This window comes from Pelecanus crispus, chromosome 4 (assembly GCF_030463565.1).
Source record: "Pelecanus crispus isolate bPelCri1 chromosome 4, bPelCri1.pri, whole genome shotgun sequence".
In the NCBI taxonomy this organism is placed as follows: domain Eukaryota; kingdom Metazoa; phylum Chordata; class Aves; order Pelecaniformes; family Pelecanidae; genus Pelecanus; species Pelecanus crispus.
The window spans coordinates 6069403-6096176 of record NC_134646.1 but is presented as its reverse complement, the minus strand read 5'-3'; the positions used below and the strand labels follow the sequence as shown (position 1 = coordinate 6096176).

Sequence of the window (26774 nt, the reverse complement as noted above, 5' to 3'; positions counted from 1 at the left end):
CCAGAGCTGAAATCTATGCCAGGATTTTAAAAGAAGAGTGTATAACTTCAGGCTCCTCTGGGCAGAATGTCAACATCTACATGCTGTTAAGAGCTGTAGGTATACAGACTTCTGGTATACTGGACACTTTTCCTTAGATGCCCAGCTGTAGGTTTATTTGCCAAACTATAAACATCTGAATCGCTGGAGATCCTAAATCCATGTTTAGTCATCTGAGTAAGTGCCCTGATTTATTAAAGTTAAGACATGCCTGTTATGGTTTAACCTTCCCCATTAAGTACTCATTCAAGAATCTTATGCAGCTTGGGTTTTTGTGTTTCGCTTCTTTTTCCACTGGCAGCATGTTATAACTTATCATAGTCTTTGTATAACAAAACCTAGACAGCTTTAACACTGCTCAAGGTATGCCATACAGTTGACTGCTATTTTTGAAGTACATATTTGGCAAACAGTGTGTTATATTAACCAGGATGCTTGCAGGACTCTATTTTAGAATGACACTTACACATAAAAGGGCTGTCCTTGGGTTCTTTGCTCTCAGTCTTCTACCTGTTGGTGTGAGTACTTTGGCTCTATACAATACTCAGTTGGTGGATTTGATATGTTATCCTTATTAATTCTCAGAGCATTTTCTTGAAAAATTGTAAAGTAGTATAGTTCTACCACACTCACAGCAGCAGAGTTAGTCCCCACTGACTCTAGGAAAGTTACTTCTGATATACATCAGATTTGAGGGTGCAACTGTCCCACAGACCCCTGGAATTATCCCCAGTATACTATTAGGCCACTGGTCTGGTACCTAAGATGCATTTCTGGAGGCAATTTTGAAAGGTTTCTTGAAGTCAGGATGATATGTGGAATAAAGAGTGAGACTGCACGTTTTTCTGCAGCGGGGCCATGTATCTTTGTTGTTTCAATTTATACATACCCATATGTCATATTAAGGCTTTTAGAGCAGTGAAGAAACAGAAGCCTGCTGCATACAGAAGCAGGTTTCTACCTTGCAGAGTTCCCATTTACAAATATGGAGTGGTATGCTGCTCTGTTTCTCTCGCCTTAGGGAAGAGCATAAACATTCTTGTACTTTAGGAAAAAATTACAGTTTACACAGTGTTTAGAATGTTTTGCTTCATATATGCGCTAGGATTTGGGTTTAGTTTTTTTTTTTTTTTTTTTTAGCTAGGAGGGTATGCTATTAAAATTTTACAAGTAAATATTTAATGTGGATGCTAGGAAGAATTTAGAGTGAGTCTTTTTCAATAAACATGTAAACAGCAATTATAGCAACATGTGAACTCTGAAATAACATAATGTGATACCTAGACTGTGAGAAGAAAACTTGTTTCTGTTTCTTTAGTAAGTGTCTGAGAATTTGGGGTCAGTTCTGTCATAGATTACCATTACGTCTCTCTCAGGAGAGAAGCTGTTACCCATTCCATAACTTCAGTGATTTCTGTCAAAAAGCAAAAGTACAAATGTACCATGTTAATAGGTCTACATGAATTGCTAGAGAGCTCAACCAGTTTCATAATTTTATAAACAGATTCCTTGGTAGCATTCAAAGAAAATAGACAAGGGCATTGAATTTCCTTTTAAAGTTCTTGAAGGGGCCTCTCAGTCCGTTTTGCTGCCTTGTGAATTGTGAAAGATCACAACTGTGAGATATCTGGACCTTTGTACAAAAAATCAGCCCCTTCTTTGACTGGTCACTCAGGAAAGAAATTGCTGTAGGTCGCTATACCTCACTCTCTGGTAGCATTTCAGTTCATACACACATCAGAGCAAATTTCCTGTCAGTATGATATTTCCAGGTTTATCTACATAAATCAAACCTTTAACATGATTTTGCCATTGCAGGATCACACTGCACATGCTGTACATATTAATGGTTCTCCTGACTGTATGTCAGCCTTTTTCCCAGCCTCCCCCAGAGGCACCTCTGCCTCCCAAATTTGAACAATGTCTATCTAAAATCACCTCAGTATTATCCTTGTTTTTCAGTGTTTCTGTTGGGGGAGTAAAATGGAGGAGAGAGCACTGACAAAAAATGAGCAAGGGCAGGATGTATAGTAAATTATAGCACGGTGCTGCTAGGGTAGAAATATACCATCATCTTTTGTGTTATTTTAGCCTCAGGCTATCACCAGGTTACTCAGCAATATGTAGACTGCCTTGCCAGGCAAGCTGTAATTGTTTCTGGTTTTGTTTATTTGTCTTCACTGGAACCCACAAAAATGAACAAATAATTTATTCATGTAAACCAAAACTTTTCAGATTTCTGGGGGAAAAAAAAAAGAACAAAAAAAGAACAACAACAACAACAACAAAATCCCAAGAAGATTTGTGGAAAGCAGGATCTTCCTGGTAAAATATCTGTTTAGTGGACAGTTTTCTCTCAAAGGAAGTTTTGGCAGAAAGCCTTTGACGAGCCCACTGGGAAACAAAAGCTGCCTTTGTTAGCAGAAATACAACTCGGTCACACAGGGAACAGTAAGAAACCTCTATCCAGTTCTTGGGAACTTAAAGCAAGGCATACTTGGTTGTAAAGCAGACAAGATTCTTCCAAAACTAGTGCTTGCTCTTGCCTTGTAGTGCAGCCCAGGCTTCCTCAGTTACTCGTTTCTCCTGTCTGCTTTGGGCTGGAGTTTTCTTTAGGAAGGAAAAGTGTTTTTTCCTGTAAAATTTTGAATGGGATCTCACTACTAGAAAAATACTTTTGTAAAGATTTTCTTAGTTTTTCAATACTTGCAATACCAGTGTAACACAGCGAAGCTGGGCCTGTACTGTTAGTGCTGAACCTGTCAAGGCACCAGCTGCTCCTGGAGTATGTTGAAGAGCTTTAGCCCACTTCTTCCCCTGGTGCTGCCTGTATTGCTTTTCTGCTCCCCCTCAGTCAGGACTCTTCCTTTTTATTATTCAAGTTATATATCACGCGCTCATTAAAATCCTTTGGTTTTCTTCCAGTCACAAAATTTCCAATGAAATGGCAGTGGAAATATTTACTCTGAATTCCAAAAGTTTTAAGGAAATCGTTGTACAAGGTGTATTGGCATTGCAGCAGTACTGACCTTAGTCAATGCTGTGCATGCTCTGCCCATAAGGAGTTTTAGATTTCTGAATTTTTAACAGTATTAAAGTGTTGTATATAAATAGTTGTACATAAAGGCTTCAGGTTATTTCAAGCCATTTGTTGTAATACTCTCTAATTTCAGGTGTTTAGATCGCTGTTGCTAGAGGCTGTGAAGAACAGTGCTGGATTACTTGGACAATTTACCTGAAGTACGGGATTTCTTTTTGTTCCTGGATTACTCTCGTATCCCGAATTTCCCACTATCAGGAGTGCCCCTTTCTGCTTAAAATGTCAAGTGCTGAGCAATTCCTCATATCCACAGAAATGTTAATCTTAGGGGAAACTTCCTTTGTGAAGAACTTAGCCTGGATGCTCGCCGTTATCTGAGCACCGTGGAGGAGCCAGGACCCGGCTGTGAGCAGCACAGCACGAACCTGTGCAAGCAGCAGCGGCAGCGGCAGCGGCAGCGGCAGCAGCAGCAGCACTGCTCCCTGGGACAGAAGGCCACGAGGGGTGGTGGAGGGCTCCTCAGCCCTCACCTGGCACCTACTCACAAGCAGCTGCTGCAACAAGGGACTGGGGGCTGTCCAGAAGCTCGTCAGGAGGGTCTGTAAAGACTTGGGCTGGAAACTGTGAGTGAGTAAGGTCTGAGTGCTGTGATGTGCCGGTGAGAGATCGCATCCCAAAGGCACAGGTATGTGGGGAGGAAAGTGCAGAGTAGTACTTACTGTGGGTTGGTGGTAGCTGCGGGATGCTGCTGGGGCTGGAATAGTCATGGGTGCCTGCAGCACATGGCTATTTCAGTCAATTTCTTAACCAGTGAAAGATGAATAAATGGAGGGGTAGACAGTGGCTGTGCTTATGCTAGCGTGGGGCAAAGGAGGGGTTTTGTAGAGAAAGCTAACGCTGAGTGCCCAGCCTTCATGCCGTGTATGCTGTAGTGTTTTTACTTTAAATTAGCTCTAGTCTCATTCTGTCACCTGGAGACTCCTTGCCAGGTAGCAGGTATTAGATCTGCTCCTTTGATTTAATCTGGAAGCAGTTTAGTTCGTACAACCCAAAAACCGTTCCATGCTATGAAACAACACACAGTAAATCAGGATATTAGGGAAACTTGCTTCAAAAAGTGTAAACCAGATGAAGCTAAGAAGCTGAAGTAGATGCACCTGTTACTTGTTGTGGCTGCAATTGGATGCACAGACAGCAACTGGGGCTCAGCTTACCAGCTGATGATCTTGGTTGTGTGTCTGAGCCCTATAATAAGCAGATCAGAGAGTTGAGGTATGTTGAACCTGATAACAAGGTCAATGAGTTGTAGTTTAAAGCATAGCAAATGGACTTGAGGACACTCTGCAGTCCTGGTTCTCCAATTGCGTAACTAAGAGATTAGTAGGATATTTCATAGTCTTGCTTCTACCAGTGAGTTTTGGGAAGGATGATGTATATCTTAATCTTATTCTGGTGTGCTGCTAGGAGTACGCACCTGTATCTGGGGCGTTTCAGATGTAACCTGACTGAGCAATCAGGCTCAATGATTGCTCAGCCTGACTGAGCAACCAATCTGAAAGAATGAGCAATCTGAGCATAAATGTAATCTGTTTAGCCTAAACCTTTATCTATTAAAGAAAGAATTCTGTGGCTTTAAGATATACATATACTTTTACAGCGATATTCTCATCTCAAAGCAAGCTTTCCAAACCATGAGTTATTCTCAGAGCTATTTACTGATCCTTTTTCAGTTTTCCAGCAGCTTTCAGACAACAGAACAGAAAATATTGCCACTGGATGTAGTGGAAATACACTTCCCTGCTATTTAAGGTTCCTTGTTCATCCAGAGCCGTTTCTTTTATTGAGGGGTCACCTCTGGAAGAGCCTATTCAGTTGAATATCCTATCTGACTCCTGAAGCCTCTGCTGAACTGTTGTACGGCCCTCAAGGCTTGAAGCTGGTTTTAGTGAACCTTATTTACATGTGTAAGTCCTCAGTGTTAGTCTTGAGTCTTTGATTGCTGGCCTTGTGTTTTGTTATGATGAAACATGTTGCCCAAAATAGCACGGCTTGCCAGGCAAGTGAGATTTCTGTAGATCAGTTGTCTGTCTTCATTATGGTTTACTACTTTAGTTATGTCAGCTGCAAACTTTACCAGCAGTGACTTCGTGTTTCTTTTAGACTGGTGATTAAACATCAGTAACAAAAGGTGAAGGGTGCTTAACAAGGATATGTCCTTTGACTACTGTTATGCCCCTGTTGAATAATGATTTCCAATTTAAGGTTGCTGTCCCAGACCCAACAACTAGCCAGCTTTTAAAGCAGTATTTTTTACTACAGTAGCAAACTGTGCCCTTAGATGTCTTGCCATCATCAATAATGCAGATGTGTTTAAGAAATATCTATTAAATAGTCCTTTTTAAATAAAATAATCATTAACTGTAATCTTGGGATTACAACCCATATAGTTTGTATAGTCACTGCAGTCTCACCATTAACTAATAGAGTAGCTTTGTTTAAATGTGCCTGGTGTTGAGGTCTTTTGAATTTTTCCCAACAAAAGTGGCGACCTATTTTCTGTTTAGAAAAAAATATACAGAAATTGTGTAATATTTTTTTTTGTCCTATAAGCAGGTTCTATCTGCCTTCCACTTTATATGACTTTCTGCATGTAACATAAAGATTTTAGTATCTCTCCTCAGGGGATGTCTGGCAGGTAACTGAGTAACCATTAGTGGTTTATTAGTATGAGGAGGTTTCTAAAGGCTTTTTGTTTTTTTTCTTTCCCCAGGTTATGGCATGTGATCCTTACACTAGTTTGAGGCGGGAATATGCAACTAGGCAGTAAGCACAGTTAAAGCTTCTCACTTGGAGTCAGTACGTTGTTTCACACTTGTAAGCACAAGTATCAGTTTTGTCTATTTGTGTAGAGAACTGTTTCTGGGTACAGAAGTATCTTGTGAATGAAATGACTGTTACAACAGGGTTTTTAGTTTTCCAGAAATACCAATTCCTTTACTGTTGGAAAAAGCACAGGTCTGAGCATAGAAAGGATGTGTGGTTTCTTAGATACAACTATTGAATTGTATTGTCCGAGATCTAAAAAGGGGAAAGAAGCAGAGATAATAGGTATTGGTATGCAGGAAAGGGGGAGTGTGGAGACACTGCCTCTTTCTTTGTTCATACTAGTTTTAAAGCAACAAGTGTTTGATGCACTCTTTTCATAAGTATTAGTTTCCCGAAAAGAAACAACTTATAATTCTAACATTTGACACCCTGAATACAGATCTGATGTTTCTGAATCTAAAACTTTCCGGATACAATCAGATATCTTAACTTTAACAGAAGGTAAAATTAAATTGAAAATCCAAGTTAAATGGGCTATATACTAGAAATAACAAAGAAGTCAACTGATGAATATGACCTAGTCTTGGCTGTAAAAGAGGTGGTGATTCAAAGTGATTCAAAAGACAGGGCCAGTGATGAAGTGATCCAAAATCTAAGCAATTACACAAAGTTGTATTCTGCTTGCTGACAAAGTGGCAGATAGTACTACATGTGGAAGTACATAGAGTGTATGGGGAACTCAGCTTTGCCACTTAACTTTAAGTACAACATAGTATTGCCACAGTTAAAGGCCTGCCTGATAGTTGCTGCAATAAATCTAGTTAGTTAACATGTTTCTCTTAACTATGTTTAAGGCCAGCATAAATAAGTTAATGTAATCTATACTTAGTTTGATTTTATCATGCATTAGCTCATACTTTCCAGAAATTACTTTTCCAATTAATTGGAAAAGTAGGTGTTAGTCATGAAGTTCAGGATCAGGGATCAAAGATCAGTGTTTCCTGTAGACAGTATTTAAAGAAACAAACAAAAAAAGGCACTTCATCTCTTCTATTATAAACCCTACAGCAAAGGCAGTGGCTAGTAAATGTATTTAAATATATTTAAAAGTTATCTGTCACTCTAATAAAATTAACAATGTACAATGCTTTATTATGAGCAGGAAGCAGAAGCACTGAGTGGCACAATTGTTAGTGTATTACTGGTTTTAGTTGTATGAAATTAGGGAATTAAAATGAAGTTACAAATGAACTGAATTCAGGCAGAGTTTGTAAATTGAGGCTCTAGGGCCTTGTTTTACGATGTTTATGCATGCACGAGTCCTTTAGAGAAAAAAGTAACCTTCAGTTAGTAAGCTTTTTGGTTTTTAACATCTGTACAGTAAGTTAAGGCTACCTCATAATGTGTTTGGGTTTTTTAGGGATCTCTGTAGATCCTTTAAATAGCTCAGAGACTTCAGGCTGGTAAACACTGATCTTGCTAAGTCAAAATCCTGGGTCTCAGCTCACAACTTAGTGCAAACCAGCATTTGCCAGTGCTCTGCAGTCCAGAGCACCAGCCCTTCCACCGACAATGTTCTGAACCTTCCCAGGCAGGTTGGTGGGATGTGTGTGAGGTACTCCATAGCCACATAATCAATAGACGTGACGCAGTGACAAACTCACATCCCTTCTTTTTGTTTTTTTAAACTCTGGTTTACAGTGAGAACATCCAAATGTATTTCCATCTTCACACTTTCTTCCCCATCCCCAAGCTTTGCCATCACAAGTCATAGCTTCATGGGCTGTATAAACACAAGTCTTACGGAAAAGGTGACCCGTTTCTGCTTTGCATGGACTTCATATAGATACTAGTACCCATCCAGAAATTCAGATATGAATTCTCTGTTCTCTGGCTATGCAGCCATCTATCAAAAACTAGTCATGACACAAACCTTTTTGTGACCTTTCCAGTCCATAAGGATCCAGTCTTTGCCTTCCATCTCTAACCTGCCACTATTTAAAATTATATTTATAGTTTTAAATGTCTATGTTTTGTCAGCTCTATCTGAAAACAAACTGTCAGTTTCCAGCTTTAAATCAACACCTCTGGAAACAAAGATATGGCCTGTCAATCAGCCTGTAGATCCTTTTTTGTACAAGGAATCAAGGCCTTTGCTGGAACAACTCTATGTAAGATGCTTTGACGTGCATCATGGTTTGGAAGCTAAGTCATGAGTGCAACTTGTAGGCTGTATGCTTAAAATAGTGAGGGAATCTGAAGAAAAAAGGCACCACCACCCCTAAAAAACCTACTAAACCCATAATAAAGTTAGACTACTTGTTTTACTGGTTGATAAATCTAGGCTTGTTGAAGTTAGCATGTACTTGTGTGTTATTAATGTCTATATGAACATGCCATTCAGCTCTTGAGCTCACTCTGGGTTTTCAAGCACATGGAATTAGCACACATATAACAGTTTATCTGTTGTATAGGCAGATTTAATGCATAATAGCTTTCTGTTACATGGTTAACATGCAACTCCTATTCTAACTCCAGAATAACAATGCTGTCTTTAGCAAGAAAGCAAAGGTCTTCAGAGCTACTACCTTGCCAGCTCTTCCACATACTTTGAACAATGGTTTGAACCTTACAACTACATTTGTCTAAAATTCATCTCTTTAATACTGTTTTTGTGAAGGTGATTGGTGACACACGAATATTGGAGATCATGACATGCCTCAGATGGACAGCTGGGAAAATCTAAGGTCAGAAAGTATTTCATTTTCCCAGTCCACATGCCAGGGTAACAAAACAGGGCAAGCTGCAGTTGGTTATCAGACTTTGTGCCCGTACATGAGGAAAACTGAATGACCTTTGTGTTCTTAGTTTTCTCTTTGAATGTGTATATAAAGAGAAAGTAGTTGTCAGTAGATAGAAAGATAGAGATGAGCAAACAGGAAAGAGTCGTCAGATCTTCAGAAAGGGAATTTGAGCCACTCAGAGATTTAACTGAGTAATGGTAGCATAGTTGAGGAGTTTCTTGAGGAGTTTTCAAAACCGTGTAATTAGGAAATGTTCTTGCCTAGAACTCCAGTCTGGGCTTTGTGTCCACATAAATTCATTAGAAAAAACAGGTTCTGGTCTAAACTGAAGGCCCAGCATTTTTGGCAGGCCAGAGCTGAAGCTTAGGGATTAAATTTTAAGCAAGCTGGGTTATATACTATTGAGATAACGCCATGTCATAGACTGGAGTTTGAGTGGGATGACTTACCTGGAGTATTCTGTATACAGACTCCTAAAATTCTTGATGGCTGTACATTTTACTCTTATAAAGGGCCTATTTAGAGCTGGTATACTGAATTCTAGTCTGTTTTCATTAGCCATGCCTCTATTTGAGTATGAGTCCACTGCATGGTGTGGCCCAAGCTATTTGCGTCTGTGCTGCCTGGAGATGAGTCTGCATCAAGCTGATACCAGTTCCCAACCCCTCCGTACTGAATTTCTCCACCAGACAAGCTAGTTTCCTTCAGACTCAGTCACAGTAAAAGCCGCAATGTAAAACCTTCAAACAGGGCAAATTCATCAGGAGTGTGAGATCCAACCCCTCCCTAGCTCCTCTGAATGTATGAGCATGCAAGAAGGAGCCTTGCCCCTAGAGCATGTTGGATGCAAAGATGGAGTGCTGTGAGTTTAGCTAGTATACATACAGATAGTATAACTACAGTAAAATACAGTTTTCTGTATTTTACCTTTAAAGTCACTGTGTCCCATTCTTTGGGGACTGTATGTAGAATTTGCACAGTAAGACTAATGAGACCATGCAAATGTCTGTTAATTAATTGGGTTGAACAAATATGCTTCTAAGCTATCTCCTGAATGCTTTTCCTGAGCAGAAGCTTTGAATAACGAAGTATCTTTGGCTTGCAAGATAAGCACAGAAATATTTCCTGTCACCAGATTCTCCCAGTGGCAGGATAATGATAGTGGGAATTTGGCAGTTCAGCGCAGTCTTTTCTGCTTCTGGTCTTAAGGTTCAGCGCAGTCTTTTCTGCTTCTGGTCTTAAGGGAAGGCTCCTAGACGCATCCACTGTGTAGAAATGGCTTTCATGTCTGTCTGTAAAGCTAATTATATTTCTAAATGGGCTTTAAAATGAGAAAATACAACATTAACTCATTTCTCCTTTGATCTCTCTAATATGTTCAGACATATTTTTGTTACTTAATGTTCTTTAGTGTCTGATGCAATTCTTGAACTGTTGGATTAAATCTAAAAAGTCTTTCCAGAAGGCGAGGTAGCATGTTACTCTTTGAGTTCATGGGAGTGCTGCCATTGATTATCACCAAGATCATCATTAGAAAAGTTGAACAGTGGTATAATATTATGGTAGTTTATTTCAAAATATGTGATACGGGGTGTTAAGCTATGTAAAGTGAAGGTACTTTTTAACTTTAAAACCCACTGGTCTAGTTGCCTGAAAGGCTCTGGCTTTACTTGCCAACTCACAGCTAAAGCAAAACTTTAATCATGGTTTACTCATGTAAAAGTTCATGGGACATTTTTGGAGAGGGGTGATGGTACCATCTAGTTACTGGTTCACTTATTGTTTAACTCTGTCTCCCATCAGTCCTCCTGTTGTGCTGTACATGTGAAATCGCACTTCTTGAGTGCACTGGTTCAGTTTGGTAACTGTGTCTCCTCCTTCCTGTAATGTGCTCTTCAGAGTATATTCAACAAATGCAGTTTGGTACATCTTCTTATACATAATGTTGCGGGAGGGTTAAAGAACATGTTTCACCATTTATATATTGATGGAGCACTTGTGCCATTTGGAACCAGAGAGCAGACTGATCTCAGTGAAAAGAAAAGCCTGCTCAAATTCCCAAAAGCTTTGCCTAATGTACTAGTGTATCATCTTGCTAGCGGTTGCCTTTCTCTGGCAGAAATCCAAAGTTAGCAGCTGAAGAAGGGATGAGATAATGACCTCTGAAATATTGATCTGGTATGCTGGCGATGCAGCAAATTTCCCAATAGTGAGCTTGGGTACAGCACTTAAAGTGTGTTATTCATTGTGCACACATCTAGTGTATAGCCTGGCTATGGATTATCCTTTTTGGGGTGTGCTACTGCATACTTGTAGCTGATGTGTCAAAACTAAAATGTTGTGCTAATATTCTTTTTTCCTAGTGCTGCTGGTGAATTGGTGAACATGTAACAAGGAGAGGAATGATGCTGTTGCCTCTCAGTAGTGTGGCTGTGCATTGTCTGCTCTATTTCCATTCCCCTTTTTTTCTTGCCCTGCTTGAATAGTGACTGGCTTTATGCTTCCTGGCTTATTTTTAAATCCTAACCAACTTTGATCTTGCCATGAACATTGTAGCTACGTTTTCATTTCTTCTGTCCTACTGCCCCCTGTGCAGAGAGATAATTGAATTGTCAATGCTTCTTTGGGATTGAGAAAAGAATGCATCTTTACTGAGTGCTTTCGTATATAGGTAACATCAAAAGTCTTTTAACTACAGTACAGCTTACAGCCTGAAGAAAAGAATTTCTATGATGGTTAAGGGAGAATAAATAAAAATGTCTGTATTATCTGCTACTGAACAGTTTGAGGCAACATTGGAAGTACTACAATAGACAGTCCTTGTGGTAAGCATATCCACTGCCTCATCTTGGGCTGAAATCTTGTCACTGATACAGCAGTGGAACTGCTATATACTTGCACTATTAGTACAGTCTTAAGACCGTGCGCTAGGTGTTTCCAGTAGCAAAAGTGGCACATTTCTTATACCAAAATTGCAATCAAAGGACAGGTAAGTGAAAGGTAAAAAGCAAAAACTGCCATCTGGAAGTACTTATCTTCTGGTGGTGCTGAGATAATAACAGGGTATATGCACACTGTTGCAAAGAGAACAGCATTTCTAGCCTAGACTTGTGGCCGCTGGTAGAAAGCAGCACAGGTATGTGAGAAGTAACTAAAAACTTAAGCACTTTCAGACCTGCAATTCTGTTTCTTAAAAAGAAAAGAAAAAAAAAAGACTGGGTTCTTTTTCTGTTCCTCCCTATAAATGAGAGGGAAGGAGGAAAAAGTGGCCATATGCTTCCTCTTTGTTTAACTGTGAGATACATGATATGAAGTATATTTTAGTCCGTTCTGTTGAGTTTGTATCACATCATGCAGTGCTGTAAAACAAAGATGTGTGGGCTAGCTGCAGAACTAGAAAGTGGGATAACTGTATAAGGAAGATATTGAACAGATATGCCTGAACCATGCCAGCAACTGCCATTCTCTAGGAAGAGGAGTTGCAGGTCCTTGGAGGCAAATGGAGGGAAAGAGAGGAGGCAGAAACAGAGGGTGGGGTGCTGGAATCAGGAGACTGTCTTCAGCTGTAAAATACATTCATATGGCTTTAACTGTAAACTAGAACAAACTGAATACATACTGTTAAGTGGTTTAGGGATGAGCTGGTTTAAATTTCTCAGACAAAATCTGTGGTGCCAAAGCATGTCCTTTAGAAAAAGCATGTTACTTCAATGTGATTACAATTTTCCCTGACAGAGTTAATCTTGTTGGGAAAGAACTCAAATACGCAATATTCCGTAATCATTAATTGCATATTCCTGATTCTTTGAGTCACCATACTGACTCTTCCATTAATTTAGTCAGAGCTGATATCAGAACATAGAATTACTTGTGTTTATCCTTTCAAAACACTGACACGTTGCTTGACTTTTCTAGGCTTCTGACGCAGAGCGCCATGTTCTGACTTAATGAAAATCAACATTAGCTGTGCAGATGCCTGTTGAGACCACTTTCCAAACTTGCTGATGTAACTTGAAGAGCAAAAGCTCTTACTGCTTTTGCAGCACTGTCATGTGTGAAAGGTGCTGATATGGACACCATTTTCAGTTACAGGTGGCTGTGTGGAACTGAGGTTCCAGACTCAGACCAGGCTTGGAGGAACAGCCCAAACTCGGGCGTTTTTGCTGTGATGAGTAAGGACGTCAGCTGGCAAATAAACACCATTCTTGGAGTGGGTTATACTGGCAGAGCCCTAGGGCCTAATGTGGGGTTAGTAAGCGTGCTTACTGTTCGCTGCATTTCAATAGTGGAAACTACGATAATGGGAGGACAAGTGTGTGGATCCAGGCTGTGCTATTTTGGCTAATAATTTGTAATTTTAAGCTGTGAAATCAGTTAGGATAAAATTTGCTCTGGCTTATTTATCCATGCTGGAGGTTGGATGGGCAATCCCTCAGTCTTGACTGGAGATGGGGTTATAGGCTCCAGAGCCAAGGCTGCTGTTGGCACTAGCACAGACACTGTGGTCAATGCTGAGGCTGACTAACTGCCTCTGGTTAAGGCAGAATTGTTGCCAAGTTAAGGACTCGTTTGGTTTGAGTTCTAACTTGAGGGGAGTTTGAGGGTTTCGGTGCTACTCATTTCTTCTCACTCCTATAATTCTGGGCAAAGGGACAGGAGAGCAGAGCAGTGTTCACACTGAGCAAGCCATCATTAAATGGGTCCCAAGTTTAATAGGTGGTTCCTTGCTTTGCCTGGACTGCTCTGGGCTTTTGTGAAGTTTGGAGTTGTCCTGAGGTTTGTTTCAGGAGAACTGAGGCGGGCTTGTGAGTTTGAGCTGCAGCTAGTTTTCCTGTACCTCAGGTCTGTAAAATAAGCTACATAATCTAGGATTAACTAACTTCTGAGAAGTTGTTTATCAATGACATTTGAGGCGGATTTGCAAGTCCCAGCTGTGACTGGTTACAGAGCATGCAGAGCCATTAGGCCGAGTTCACAGTTTTCTGCTAGGACAACTTTTGGCTGCCCTTCGGCACAGACCAGAGCATCATCCTCGGAACATCACTGGGAGCTTCAGACCATCTTTTGGTGTCTCCCTTGCTGAGAGAGGAGAGTCTGTTTGAATAAGAGAATAGACTCTATTACCAGCTGGAAAGTTACCCAGCGCTGTGATAAGGACGGTACTGAGATGTGAAAATCTTTCTGTCTTGGTGGGAGAGTGGTGAGTTTGGAGGAAAAGAGTTTGCTGGAGGTCTTTGTACTTTCCTCAGTTGAGTCCAAAGCATGTTTGTGTAGTTTGACATTTTGGCCTGTGACCTGCCTTTCAGACTAAGCAATGTTTGGGGAGGGGGGGGGAACGACACAAGGGGTGTGGGGGTTTCTTGGGGTGGCGGGGGGGTGGGGGGTGGCTAGCTTCTTAATTAGTGACGTGCAGGCTATAAATACATCCTACTAGCAGGCAAATGAGCCACTCGGCTAGTAGCGTACACTTTGTCAAACCCACTCATTCCTAGCTTCATATCCTGTATCAATTACTCTGTCCTGTGTGGCTCCCCGGTCTCATTTTCACTCCATTGGTCATCTGCCCAAATTCTCTTGAAGTGGGGGGGACGGGGAACAGGCAGAGAGGGAAAGGAGGGAGGGAGGGTTCTCGTTACAGATCTGGATAAGAGAAGACACATTTAATCCTTAGAGCAAAACTACTCCAGTGACAGTTAAAATGAAATCGTTACTCAGTCTCCTCAGTCCATTCCCTGAAATGGTATTGTTTATGACAATCCCTTAACATTATGTCATGAGTTTGCAAATATACAAGCATGGCATATGATCATCCTCTCAAAAGGAATAGCAAAGGCAGCAAGAAGAAACAAATGCCGTCTTGCAGGTTTCTGTTTCAGTGAGGGCTGTAGCTATCACTGTCAATGATGTCAAGGTTATACTGAAATGTGTGCCCAATGTATTTCTTGCTACTTGCCTCACTGCTGAGGCAGCAATTCAGTCAACACCCGAAGGATCATGAAGAGGTAACTAGAAGCTTTGCCTCACTTCCAATGGAGAAAGCAGTGGCACTGTGTTTATTATGAGAGCTTTCTGTGTGTACAACGCTCAGCACAATTAGGCCAGATCTCAAATTACAGGGGAGCGGGGCTTTTGGGACTGCATTAGCACAAATGAATCGGATTGTTCAAAGAAACCAAATAACACAAACATCTGGTAAGTGCAGCATCTAGATAGTATACATTAAACAGTTATTGTATTACTCACAAAGAAAGTGGTCAATGCCTAATCTTCAAAGGAAAGCACAAAGCTCCAAGTCATTGGAGAAGTACAAATCAAACAGTGGCCCAAACTCAGCTGAGAGCTCAGTACAGGGACTGAGTTCCAGCTCCCATTGCTTGCAGTCATCTTTAGCTGCACTGTTCAACTAGACAAAACTTATAGTTAGGCTAAAGAAAATGTTCGTCTGTGAAACCCGGTAGCTTTATTTACCATGATTTCACATTAAACTCCACCATATTGTTCTCTTTTGAACTATTTCTATTTCTTTCACTTCTCAAAATAAGTCAGCTAGACTCAAGCTTCTCTACTTCCCTGGAAAGTTCTCTGCTGACCAAATCTCAGAATTGGCTATTTCACTGTTTCACCCAAATTTCACTATTCCCTGACATTTCTTTACTTGCCCAATTCCTCTATCTTAGACAGTTTATGGACAAATTTGTATTGGCTAATGGCTTTATCCATGAAACAGAGTTTCAGACAAATTTCCCACGACTCACTATTTGAACAAGCAAATAAGCACAAAAAGCATGCAAACTCAATCTATATCAGCTAATTTACTTAGAATCCCTCACGCTGAGGGTGTGATGTTTTGAAACAACCTTTTAAAACTGAGGGCAATATCAGGCCAACCCATCTCAGTGTTTAGAAAAGGAAGTTCTGCCAAAGCGGCTGAATGTTTTGTGAACACCAGTACGTATGTTCACGTAGAGGCCTTCCAGTGTTGCCTGGCTGCTGTCCTGGACAGCTCCTTTTTTGTGACTCCTCGGGGAATTTGGATGTTCAGCAGCCTCACCTCTCCCTGGTGGCCCAAATAAAGCTGGCCAGGAAAGCAGCAACGATGGCTTAGAGGGTGGGTGTGCACCAAGGATAACCATGCCTACCAGGGGATGTCAGTGGTCTACTTCTGGTTTGCTCTCCCAACAGAAGAGACAAGGTTTCTGTGCTTGTGCTGGAGGCCCTAATCAGGGCGAAAATGGTGGCCGGAGACTCTCAAGAGATGTTTCCGAAGCCTTCAGGGAACTAGGAGACAAAAGTATTCCCTCTGTGGTCTTTGCCACTCTCCTGATAACAACACTGAGCAAGTTATTTAGAACTGTGCTTTTAATCAAACAATTAAAGCCCATAATCTGCCATAGAGATTTCCTTATCTGAGTCTTGATTTCTTTTAGGCTTAGAATATATTCAGAATTTACCTTAGTTTAATTTGTTCACGCTTTAAAATGGTCATAGTTGAATTGATTGCAAACTGCCACATAAAATTCTTCCTTCTTTTTCAGTGGCTTAGTCTGAAATGGCTTTAACCAAACATAATTATAAAATAAGTAGGAATAAACATGTCTATTGCAAAGATTTACTTTGTCACCCCCTCAATCCTTTCTTGTGTAGCCAATCCTTGAACCCATTTGTCAATTTGTGTGTGTTTCATAAAATTGACATGGAGATTAGTATTCATGAGCTGCCTTTCAGCTCTTAAATAAAATACTGTGTAAGGCTATGTATCAGAATTCCAGTGTGGGGCCAACCAGAGTAAAAATGAAGTATCTTGCAAGTAGAGCATGAGACTTGCTCTGGAACTCAAGGCTGAAAGATCCTCTCTCAAGGTAGGCTAGAATCATATACCCGTCTCCTCATTCAGATTTTAAGATCAGTACTCACTTGTATTTGTTAATTTGGAAATAACAGCACTTTCAATTTCATGTTAAATGTGCTGCCGGGGAGTATTACAGTGATGGAAGAATAGCTTTTTTGGCACAGCAAATGGATAGTTGTAGTGAGAACACTGAGGAAACGCTGTTTTCCTCAGATGTAGCTGTGGAAGCTGAGCCAGATTTCTGGCTCCCATGTCAGCAGTCCATCTGTGGCTGTTTCCCGTGTGCAGTTGTGTCTGAGCAAGTCTGACACAGAGGTGCTGAGCTCTGTTTAATACCCCTGGCCTTAGTGCTCTGCAGAATTAGACCTCCTATTCTTACAGTCTCCAATTCAGGCATACTGGCAGAGCTGGTTTTTTTCTGTCCCTGACTTTAGTAAGAGCAAGTTGTCAGCATCTTCAAAAGCTGGACCAAGAGGATTTCAGTTTTCCCCTGCCCCTTCCTTTCTGTGTATTCCCAAGAGGAATGTCTGCCTGAGAACTGATGTGCGAGATTTCTGTTTGCTTGTTTTCATCTGTCCTTCTGTCCTCCGTGCAAGTGTTGGGCTTAACTCGGAGTACCTTGCCCAGTCAGGCAGTCTGGGAAAGGCTGGCGGTCATGTACAAGGGCGGCGGGGGGGGGAAAGAAAGGGTGTTATTTTTGCAAAGCTGAAAATCCGGCACCTTTTGCTAGTGCTGCATTCTTTTTTCATTGCTTCTTTCTAAGAAGCTATTGCTACAACAGCACTGGCTGCAAACAAAATCTCCTTTGCTCAAAGTTCATGACAGGACAGGTTGTGCATTTTGCACATTTGTGGGACACTTGTAAAGGAAATGCAGAGCGCACTTTCCAAAAGCTTCAGCTTGAAATGCAACAGTTTCCATGCTGCCTGAAGCTTCAATGTCAAAGAGATTTCTATTTTTAGAGAGAGATTCTACTCAAAGAGCTATATAAGGCTGTGCTGGGAGACCATTACTTTTTTATAATATATAAGAATACTTGTTACTCAGTGGGGGAGAAAATTTCTGCGTAAAACTGGAAAACACAAAGATACTCTGACTTGGATGTCTTTTGGGGGGAGAGGGAACTGACATGAGAACTGAATACCCAGTATTTGGTTTTTAATGTTCTAATTTCTCTCAAGTCCTTGGAACAATTGCTTTAGCTATTAAAAATATCAGAGAAGGCGCTTTATCACAAGTGATGATGCAAGAGGGAAGAGATCTAAGCGCAGTCTGGTGCCAAAAGACAACTTCGTATCCTAAGAGGTGACAACACTGGGAAAACCCAACAAATTACTGTTATGTCCTTCATGGGAAACCACGTAAAACTTGATGTTACAGATTCAGTCTTTCCAATTACAGTTTTCTTAGTTATCCAGAGTACAAAGTGCACCTAAACTGGTTGGGTGCTGCAGAAAAACAGAGTGGTCAGGTGGGCTAAGAATAGTCCTCACAGTTAATGGCAGAAGAACAGAGAAGTGTCTGAAATGCTGGCTTGCTAGGGAGCCTTCTTCTGAAGCCTATTTTTTCCTCACGTAGAATCATCCAGCAAAGACATAACTCTGCTACCCTTAATCCCTATTTTTGTGTGAATAGATAGGAAAAAGGTCTGAACAGAATTGGTTAAACCTGTGTTCTCAATTAACTTTCTCAATGTCATTCTTCTGCAGTTTTAAGAGGAACTGTTTGGCTTCCAGGGAATAATTTGTCTGTGAAGCATGGGAGACTTTCTGGTCTGGTCAAACTTTCAGAGGCAGCTCAGGTAAGGTTGGTTTTAGCAGCTGTTGCCAGTGTTAGCACAGCAGGTGGAGCCAATATGGTTTTGCTTGAGTAAGGACTAGATGAGGTAACAGAGCTAAATTAGGGACACTGGATCCGTTTCTGCTGTAGTCTGACACAGCTCCTGCGATGAATTATAAATTGGAGGTGGGACTGGACTGATGGTGGTCTTAACTTGTCTTTGGTTTCTACTTCTGTTTTTATATTGTCTAGCTAGCTGTGACATAACCTGTTTGGCTTCAGGTGAATAAAATTATGAACAGCTAGACTATCTGGATTAGGGGTGAAAAAACACAGCAACTGGAAGTGATGTCTGCATTCCAGTAATATAAGGAAAGACAGCAGTCTTGTGTCCTGCAGAAGATAAGACAGGGCAGACTAGTTGGTGGCAAAGCAGAAGCGCAGGCAGCAATTGCCAAATAGTCTGAACTAGGGAAATGCCTTCATCCACCCAACACACTGAACCAGGAATAACAGGAGAAATAATGCGCTCTACTTTGATGTTTGTTATTCAGAAGAAAAAAAATTCTTGACGTTGAAATGTGCATTTAGAATGCTTTTGAATACTAGTCTGACTAGAATACTGACAGACTAGTCCTGGCTTATTATTAAAAGTACGAGAAGCAGTTCGAGTATTTTGGGGAACTACTGCTCTAGCCAAACTATTGTGCACGTGGGTACCTTTGCAGACTTATTGGTGAAATCAGCTTTATATACTAACTATACTGCTTTTGAATATAGGGCAGGAACACAACAATTGCATGGCACTGCTGGCATTGTGGGCATTTGTTGTGTTGTAAGTACAGGGACTTCACCTAAAGGAAATAAATTAGAAAGAGATCTGTTAGCTGAAGAGGGGGAGGTGAACTGTACCAGTTCCCCGCACTTTTAAACAAAGCAACACTGCCCCATAGTGGCAAATGGGCAAGAACTTGAGTGCTTTTTTTGGTGTAAATGTGCCAGAACAGTGTGCTGTTAACTTTGTCATTAGAACATCTAGGAGCCGGACACCAGCTGTAAAAATATTTAAGGTAATTGCAGGAATTGTAAGGGATTAGTCATGATAAACTTAAGGAACTCGGTCACAATGCTACAATATGGTTCTGCTAAAGGCCTTTTGCAATGTCATGTTCATTCCTGGAGTAGCACCACAAAAAACAGCTCCTCATCCTTCCCAGTCTGTGTCAAAGCAACTAACTCTGCTTTGAGCTGAAACTTTCTTCTCCCTCTCTCCTTTGAAGTGCCTCTATACCTCCCCTTGCCTCACTGAGAAAGCACCCAAGAAATCTTCCCATGGCAGTCCCCTCTTCCTTCCTAAATGTCATCAATGCTGCTGGTTTACTCTGCAGCAAAGACATGCTCCTAATTTGATCCACTTTGCAGCTGTCTCAGGCAGGAATCCCAGGCTGCCTCTCCCCGGTTCCTGAACAGTTTCCTTCTGGGATTAAACATATCTCTATGCTGTTTCCTGAACAAGTAACTGGTTGAGGTTTTAGAGGTTAATTCTGACTTTTCCTGGCTATGCATTCAGATGGCAATGAACTTTATCCTTGTTGGTTTTATTAATAAACATAGCAATTTTATGGTATTGAAAAGACATTTGTTAAAATGTTGTACATCTGGGCAGTCAGTTGTCTTAATGTATTCTCAGTTAACTTTCTCAGTGTGATTTCCACTGCAAGTTTCATGCTCTACTTGTAAGATACTGTTCTGCACTTGCATTCGTTTTCATTTTGTTAGCTGTTGTAGAGGGGGAGATTAGAACTGGTAACTGCTAAATAAGTAAAAACTTCTATTTGATCAACACTAACTGTTTAATAATGACATAAATCTATTACATACAGTGTTTCCATCTGTAAAATGTAAATACAAATACAATAATATACAGATGTCTAGTCCAAAGCAATAATAAAGGACTATAAGCTCCAAGGTTAACTTTTGGACCAGAGAAAGGGAAGTCTTAATTGAGGTAAGCTCTCTTTTTGTTTGTTTACAGCAAGGTATATAAACTTGCATCACTTGAGCTTTTTCCCTGACATCGGCTGGGTGTGTTGAAGAAAAGAGTTGAAAGAGCTGAAAACCAAGGAGACATGACTTCAGACCTGAAATTTTAGTCATCATCAATTGATCATCTAAAATGGTGAGTACAAGGATACACATTTGATCATTCAAATTGGCTTATCTTTCTATTTTATTTGCAAACTCTTATCTTAGGTTAACTTCAAAATTTGATTGAATACCATTAGAAATGGACTCTGCAATTTTCTTCTTTAACTTAATTCTAATGTCTATCTCATGCACCTCTAGATAAGCATACTTCTGTTTTCAGTGCACAGTATCCTCCAGTCATGCCAGACAACAACATATTCTGCAAATTAAAAGGAAAAAAGTCTTTAAAGGATATAGTGAGGGTGGTGGAAAGGCCAAGCTGTTTTTTAAGACTCTCAGAAAAGCAGCATCTTCTTACTGAAATGCTGCTGTAGGAGACAAATAAGATTAAGCAACACCATTATGCTGTAAACAAACACCATCAGTCTGTAAGTCGTGATCGTACAATGATTTCATCAGGCCTCCTCTAAATAGCTGAAGGTTAACTCAGCAGCACAAAATGCATAACGTTACAGAAAACAGCTGTGTAGTGTGTGTGTATAAACCTGAATTTAGTTAGGGATAAAGATTTGTTTGAAAAGCTACTAACTTCCAAAATATTTATAAAAATATTACTAACCCTGGAGTCCTTTTGTGTAGCTGTTTTAGAAACATATTTGCCATAGTGCTTGTTCTGAGAGTCCAAAACAAGAAGTGAAACAAACTGGGTAAAAGAAATGAGACTGCGGGAAAATGCTAAATAATTATTTTTCTGTTAGAATACTTCGAAGTTTGGAAAAAGCAACTCTCTAGGCAATGCTAATAATTCTTTTATTATTTATTCAATATTATGATATTTAAGATACTAGAATGGTGGGAACAATGTAATGTGGGCAGACAAGCACTTAAAAAAAAAAAAGGAAAAAACCCCAAGGGTGGTGGTCAGTATACAGTCCCCAGCAGGAGTTGTGTATATCCTGTTGCCCAGAAAGGTGAAGCTCAAAACTTTCCACAGTTGCTCTGAATTAGCTAGCCCCAGTATCAAGGAAGACTGCTCAGTTTTTATGAGGCCAGCCTTATAAGTGTGTTACTCGAGCATCTTATACTTGGTAGCCTCGCTGCAACCAGACTGTAACAGCTCCCTTTCACTTACCAAGTGTTCGTCCTTGCAAAATTCTTGTCTCAGACTAAATAAAGATTTCTGAATAAAGATTTCTGATAATTTCTTGAATAGTATGAAAATTTCTTTCAAGAAGAGCAGAAGAGTCTTTGGGGTTTGTATCCTGGATTATTTTTTCCCCACCTGTCTCCCCTCCAATGTCTGACTTCAATATTACTGTTAATGACTTCCTTTTGGTAATGTGTGTTTGTATGTGATCATGTGTGTTTGTCATTAAAGCTGTATGTGTAAACATCATATATAATGAACACCAGGTAAACATGGGAATTTGTTGGCCTTTCACCCCACTATTCTTGCTTTCCTCTGATATGGAAAAAATTATGATAAAAATTATATGGGATTATCATAAAGCATATATATAAAACCATAGCTGACACTATTAAAATTGTACTTTAACTAGCTTAACTTTTATGTCTAGCTTTATAAAGTTGGTGTGGGTTTTTTAAGTATGGCAACCATTCTTTTCTTTTTAATATGGTGGTCATATTCCTTTAAAGAAAAACTAACATCAGAACTGTACACACACAGGAGACATTGCTCTGAGATTTTACTGAAGAGTTCACGTTCATGTTCAGCCATGCAGATACTAAATGTTTGGACAGGGCATCAAAATTTCCTCACATTGTGGAAGATCTTTTTTATTCTGAGAACTACGTTAGAAACCATTCAGTAGTGTGTCGGCAGAAGTAGCTGGCTACTGTCTGTGTGGCACAACCCTCAGGGTGGGGAGTTTCCTCTATATGTCTTTGAGACCACCACAGTAATAATGGTTGTGTGTAGGTGATCATGGCCATGGTGGCCTTGGCTACAATAGGGTCACTGTGTATGATAATAATTTTTTTTTTTTTTTTTAAAGTGTCAGTATATAGATTTCTGTGTTAGAGGTCTGGATGCAAACTACATGTATGTTGTAACTGACGGGGCACAAGAACTGATCTCGACTGGTCTCTTTAGGAGGTCTTGTGTCAAAATAGAAAGTAGTTGGAGTAGCTGATAGTGATGATGAAAACAGCTGAAACTGTCATTCACCAGCCACATGTACAGCTAAGACACAGAGTAATGTCTAGGAAAGAGGCCATGCATTTTACTAAGATGGTAAAAACAGTATCTGGAGAGGGAGGAAAGACTGATAGCTACCTAGCAGGGAATGGGGAGCATTCAATTTGAGTAAGTAAAGACAGTATTCCAAATACAGTCTGAACGTGGCTGCTTAAGAAGTAGCATCAGTGAGGACTCTTATAGAATACAGTGTATGATAGTTGCTTAAAATGAAATATTTTTTCACAAAAAATGCACAAAACCAACTCTCAGTGTAGAGTGCTTCCTGAGGATTATTAATTGGCTGGTGTTAGCTGCCTCTCTTCCTCATCAGTTTCTCTTGGCAAGTTACTGTGATCCCCAGAACATCTCAAGCTGCAGCATGATACTAGTATATTTTGAACTGAGCGAGAAGTGCTCAACAAGCTGTTGAATTGGGATTTGCATATTTGCAATGTGAAATTAAGCTATTGGAATAGGCGTGATGATATTGTCACCAGCTGCTATCTTGAGATAAAAATATACTTGCCATTTTCACCTTGTTACTGCCCTTGTTATTGTTGTTGTACTTCTCATGAGCTCAATCACCTAAGTACCATTACATTATGCCATTACATCTCATATACATCAAATATTTATATGTCACATGTTTTTTTCAGTACAGTCTATGCTGTGCTGACAATCCCCCTGTATACGAAACACAGTTCAAAAGCTGCTTGCACTTCTGAAATCTGGATCTATATATCACGTCGATCACCACCAGAAGGCCCAAATATGCCTTTGAACAAGCTACCTTACGTATTAAAAATAGGATGGTGGAATTCGATATTGCCATTTAACCTCAAGTAATATTACCTTATAGTAAGGTGAGATATTACACTATTTTAGTGAGTTTTGAAGAACTTACAGTCAAAGATGACACATTGCACCTTAAGTAAACACCCATGTTTCATCAAATGAATGTATTGACTAGATCTTAATTTACTATTAGGTCTGAAGCCAGGGTGGGGTTTTAAACATTAAATGTTAGTGAAGATCCAAGACTCTACATGTCTCAGTTTCTTGATAATTACTGATTTTTTTTACTCCTGTTGCTTGGGTGCACACACATACTGTGCCCTTTGTACAAAGCAGTATAATGTAGTTCAAACATTTTACTTTAATGAGATAATAACAAAGACCTTCACTCTAATTGTGTGTTATTTTAATGGAAAGCTTTACTGCTAGTGCAAAGTTTCATTCTCCTTAAGAAGCAGGTGAGATGACTATTTTCTTATTACAGGTTTTCCAAGTCAGGTTATGTTACGGTTGGCTTGTTGAGAGAAGTTAAGTTGTTCCCTAATGGCTTTTCTCTCATCTCAAGCAGTAGAGGGCAGTGAGTCCACTACACAGAAAAATAAAAATGTCTGATCATAGGAAAATTATTATTTTCTTTCCTTACAATCACACTTCCTAGTCGTTCCCTATCAGAAATGGCCACTGTAGGGCACACGCAAAGTAAGTTACAAATCTGTGTAGGTATCATGATGATTTTTTTAACTTAATAGACCCAATACAGGCACAATTAGATAAACTATGATTATTTTTTTAGTAACTGTTACTTGCAGACCAGAGTACTGTTTGCTACCCTGCATATGTAGTTTAAAACTATCCTATGAATTTTTAGCTATTGTCTTGCTATGTTGCAAAAGGGAACAGAGAAACAAAGGGAAAAAGAAAGGGAGATAAGGCCAAAATTAAAACTTGGGGAAAGTAGTACTGAGGACACAAAAAATACATTGTTGCCTGTTCGGTTTTTTTCCTTAAGGACGGAGGGGAACATGATCCTGGGACATATTAATAGGATAGCTCAATCTGTAGAACATCGGAGGTAATTATTCATCTTTATTTGGTGCTGTGGGTACTCTGTCAAATTCAGAAAGATGTGGGCAAGTTGGAAAGGGTCCAAAGGAGATCAGCAAGTATGCTAAAAGAGTTAGAAAGCATGACCTATGAGGAAGCTGTGGAGGAATTTAGTGTATTCAGTCTTTCTCTTTTGGAGGAAAAATAAAAAGAAACAACTATAGAGATGGGAGGGAGGACTTAACCTCTTCACAGCAGGAAACTATTATAAAGAAGGCGGTGCAATTGTTTGTTCTTTTTTGTAGGCTAAAACCAGCTAGAAGCTGGTTTTCAGTGGTTCTCAAATGAATTTTTACTGTGGCTACAAGTCCTAGTTCATGATGACTGAGGCTTTGACAAAATCCACTTGCAAGAGGTCATAAGTGTAGTTGGTAGATATGGGGTGGTTTTGGCTCAAATCAGTGGAGTACGTAATCTCTCAAGGTGCAAGCAGCTCCACACATCTAGTTAGCAAGCATCTAAATAACCTAAATAATCTACAGGACCTTACCCAATCTGTAGGTGCCACACTAACTGAAAAGGCCTGTACAAACATGTCTTGAATTGCACTCTAAACACAGCCTTGTTTCGTCTTAGACATATTTTTGAGAGAAAGAGTGCCTATAACATGAATCCTTGAAAATGACAGCCGAAGCAGGACCACTTTACCTCTGTGTCTGAGAAAATAGCATAACAAGATAAATGCATTCCTTTCTAGAATAACTTAGCACAGAGCTCCTTAGACTCCGTAAGGTCCAGACTGATTTTACAGAAGAGGGCAGCAGCCACAGAAGAAAGTGTATTGTGTGATCTCTCCCATTCTTTTTCGTTCAATGCAGGAAGCTATATTCTGTGCTAGAGAGGATTCTGCAGTCATCTTGACAAGATTACTCCACTTGCATTAGCAAGCCTGTTGGTGACTATAACAAGGTCTGGTTATGAAAAATAAGACTCACATACCTCCCAGTGCCTTTATCAGTACTTTTCATCTGGACTCATCTAGCAAAATTGATTTCAGATCACTTTTGCTATTGGGAATATAATTACCTTCTAAAGTATGGCTAAGATGAGTTAAGTGGTAAAATGATTCAATGAGCAAGCGCTTCATTTCTTTCCTGACCCAAGTTCATATCTAATATAAAGAATCTGGAGTGATTTTGACGTCAGCCTAATCCCCTGCAGATGCTTGTTCACCTTGCATTTGGAGAATACTTCAGCATTATGAGTCATCTCTATTGAAGAAGCCCTACACACTAAAAGAGCAGATCAAGACTGAAATATTGAGGAGAAAACAGGCACACACAAAAAAACTTTTGGGAAGGCTCTTCTTGTTACTGTATTTATGCAGTGAGATGTAAGAAGTAACCAAAATGCTTCCTGCCATGGGTAATGCAAGGTCATTAACTATTTCATTTAGCACTGCTGTCTATTCACTTGATCAGCTACTGCCTCTAGACTTGCTCTGAGAAGCATTGTGTCACAACAGCAGCACCGGCTTCCTATTTAGACTGTCTAGTACCAAAATGGCATGAGATTTTCTAAAAGACTAATGATACTTGTAGGTAGTCATTGCGTTGTATAAACTATAGCTTCAGCTCTGAGGAGTAAGTTTGGGCATGTTATGTACTGCGCCTCAAGTATATACAGATACCTGTGGACCATGAAGTGCTAAATTCTTTCCCTCCAATTAGTTACGACTAACGTAGAGATTTATGCTTCATCCAGCTCTGTTCTCCAAGTTTTCCTTAAACTCCTGTTAGGGAAAAGTAACAGAATCCATGTATTTAGAAGCAGCATAGCATATAACAGCAAGGGAGGGGGAGAATTTGCTACATACAAGATACATTCTTACAAGGCACCACACCGTCTTTTAGCATCTGCTTGTAGTCCAGCTGGATATTTGTTATTAAAATGTCTTCTCAAAATCTCTTGTAATAAACCAAGTAGAAATCATTCTTACTTAGATAGCCAGCTTACTTAGATGAAGTTGGCTTAATTATGTCAGTTGTCATTACAAAGACTGCAGCAGTTTCAAACATGATGCATAAAAGCTGAAACTACTCACACTTGAAGATACAGAAAAAAAAAAAAAAGTATTGGAATGGAAACTCAGTTTCCTGGACAATTCTGACAGCATTTTTTTTTTTTTTCTCCCCTTTCTAGGCAATTTCTTCTCTCCCTCTGGGCATGATAGTAGCTTCGCATTCAGTG

General features: G+C 39.9%; 1 protein-coding gene across 1 annotated transcript in view; it reads right to left on the bottom strand.

The window, feature by feature from the left end:
- Nucleotides 1–26774, bottom strand: part of SYNPO2 (synaptopodin 2) — a 91098-nt gene that overhangs the window by 26790 nt on the left and 37534 nt on the right. The gene's annotated exons all lie outside the window — the stretch shown is intronic.